We start from the raw sequence: 3,361 nt of genomic DNA on the forward strand, positions 1-3,361 counted from the left end.
GGCTGCAGATTACTGATGGCAGCTCAGCACAAGGTGCACCTAGGGGGAGAAAGGGCCACACTGAGGTGGAGTTAGGCTGAATGATTGTCTGATTTTACTTTCACACATTTAATTTGCTGCACTAGCTTCCACACCTCTGCCTTTAGAGATCACTCCTGTGTGCTGTGTCAAGGTGCTGAGAAAGTAGCCCATTGACTTGCATGGAGTCCCCCATTATAGCCTAATTTCTGTAAAATTTAAGTCTCCATCCGATCCTCTATTTTATAAACCTTAGCTGAGAAATGTAGAGGAGCTGATACTCAAAATTGGCAACATTTGTAGTTCTCTAAGTGTGTTCACAATCTTTCCTGTTTGCTTCCTTCCTCCCCTCCCCTCCCCTCCCCTCCCCTCTCCACTCCTCTTCTCTCCTTTCCTTGTCACCCCCCCACATAATTTACATTGCATTGATCTAGACAACACTGTCCAATAGTTTTACAATCTAATGAACCATTTTAAAAAGTCAAATATGGAGGCAAATTTTCCTCCTGCTTCAGATTACTAAAAACTGGTTGTGAAAAGGTTCATCTGTTCTTTCAGGACCACAGGTCCTGGTTGAAAACACCTAGCGGGCCTGAATGGACTCCCTGTTAACTGGCAAATAATAGGTTAGTAAAGGGGAAGAGAAAAATAGTGAAAGATAAAAAAAAAAAGATTTTGTCCTGGGTCAATGTTAAGTCTCATCATTTTTCAAATTGTGTGAAAGGAGTATTATTTAAACAAAAATAACTTGTTATGAGGTTCTTGGAGAAAAACAGTTGAATGTTTAATGAAATTTCATAGTGATTCTGTACTTTTAGTCTGCCTCTTTTTTTTTTTTTTTGCCTTTTTAGCCGAATCTCAGCAAACTGGTCTTGTTCTAAAATCTGATTCTTACTGTTTGAGGTTTCTGTATTTGTCTCTATCCCTCCCTCTCTCTTTTTAAAAATGTTAATCTTCTAAATAGCTCTTCTGAACCTGATAGCCAGTATAAAGTTTCAAACTCAGATTAACTTAAACATTTTCCCTACCGACAAGTTAATTATAAGAAAATAAAATAAGCTTGTAGCTGTGAGGCAAGGACAGAATGAGTGGTCAGAGTAAAAGAAAGTGATGCCGTGGAGTGGGGGAGGGTAGTTTGTGGAAAGCGGTGTCATGGCTATCCCACAACTGCCATGACAACAGCCTAACCTTCTGTAAGCTTTCCATAAAGTGTTGTGTTCTGTCATCAGCATTAAATTTCCTCTCGCCTTAGAATGTTAGACACAGAATTTGCCACTTACGCTACCTCTGGAATCAATCTTGTCTGTGAAATTCTGCTAATGATACGGCAAAATTCAGACATTTTCAGGGCACAGATACTGGAACATCTAGGATGAGAGTTCTTGCACTGAAGAAGTGCTGTTCTATGACGTTGTTTTGTTTTGTTTTTACACTAGGCAATGGCCAGTTAACACATGTAGAGATTACTACAGTGTAGTCAGTCTACAAACACAGAAAGGATGTTATCTTTCCTATCTTAATGCTTACATCAGTCATCCCCCACTTTTTGAGTCACAAGCACCAGTGGGTCTCAAGTATATTTCAGGAAGTCCATAAACTCACTCACATAGTTTGTTCAAGTTTGAATAAGGAATATTTCTACATCAACACTGTTTTCTGTTCTTTTCTAAATTGGTATAGCTGTTGTCTTAAATATGAACTCATTTAAAACAATGCTTGACATAGAGTAGATTTTCATTATTATATATACTCCTAACATAATACTAAAAGTACATGTCTCAATATGAGCAGATGTGGGATGGGGTTGGGGGGGGGGGTGTCCATTCAGTGCTTTGATTCTGTGGAGGAGTCTTTGGAAACCCCTGACTTAGATCACAGGGGGCAAGAGCCGGAGGGACCTCAGCAGCCCACTAAAATCCAGCCACCTCAATGTACTGATGAGGACACTAAAGTCCAGAAAGGTAAAGGGTCATTCAGTGTCACAGGGGTAGTAAGAGGTGGTGCTGGCACATGAGTCCTGGTCTCCTAATCCAGGTTCACTGCTAATTCCATGGCAACACATTGTATTTCAATTTAAATAAAAACCAACTGGCTTGACCCAGGCAGCTGAAATCAGTAAAAAACCTGGATTGACACCTAAATGGTTTGACTTGCACATCCATGAATTATTGGTTTACCATGTTGTTTCCCTGATACGTGCTATTGGTTAAATGGGAACAGTAGTTCACATGAAATTTTACATGTGATGGTTGCATTCTCTCTGAGATTCTAACAATATGTGGGAGAGAAATTTCATAAAAAGCTTGGTTAAGTGGCCTGAAAGTCAAAATTGTCTAAGAAGCCATTTGCTGTATACACTAGGAAGTAAAATGGTAGCTCACTAAGATGTAGCAATGCAGAGATCCCTTTGTTCGTCAGAGCATAATAATAAATCGTTCTTACCTCTTGTGTTACCAGATGGAGAAGGTGGCAGGTTCAAAGCAGAGACTACTGTTGAAACAAAAAACAAAGAGAGGGCAAGGGTCTTTTTTTTCCCCCATTTCATCACAAAATATTAGCAACTATATTAGACTGTTATCCTCAAGAATATTGTAAAGTAAAACTAGGCATTTCCCTTAACTGAGAAACCATTGTCATTAGGAATGTAAAACTTCCAAGTGTTCTTCCACATACACCTACCTTTAGAATTTTGAGGAAGGATGGGGCAGGGGCATCTCAGCTCCACTTTTATAGACACTGTTCTGCAAACACAGCAGCCACCTCAGCTGTCCTAGCTGGGAACCTACTTGGCAAAACCTTTTTTGGCAATCTCTTTGCACAATATTCACTGACTGTGGCTGTGAATGGATATAATTAGAAATATTTCTTGTCACCTATAAATAATTTGACAGAGGATGATCTAGGGTTCTTTATAGGCATTTGATAGGGGATGGGGATTCAGGGCTTCTCGTGCTGTTTCTCCAGCTTGGCTGTTGCATCATTCATCACAGAATTCAAAGCCAGTTTCGCACTTACTCTCCTATTAAATTGGTCTGACAGAATGAGCCAACATGAAGAGTTTAGGACTAATCCATTTGTTAGTGCTTAGAATCATTAAGAAGTCTGGAATGAATTTTAGACCCAACACTATGATTGGAAGCAGTGAGTGATGGATATTAAGACAGAAAATTCCTAGCCAGAGTCTGGAGTTTAGAAAGATGGGCGATGGATTCTTTTAGAGCCGGACAGTCTAACCACGAAGGGTGAAGTGGGTTCTCAGATTAGGCAGTGGTGATGGGCCAGTCCGGGAGGCATAAAGGAGTTGGACTGGATATAAACTCCTCTGTTGCTTCCTGAGGGACTC

Source organism: Lepus europaeus, chromosome 18 (genome assembly GCF_033115175.1).
Source record: "Lepus europaeus isolate LE1 chromosome 18, mLepTim1.pri, whole genome shotgun sequence".
NCBI classification, from domain to species: domain Eukaryota; kingdom Metazoa; phylum Chordata; class Mammalia; order Lagomorpha; family Leporidae; genus Lepus; species Lepus europaeus.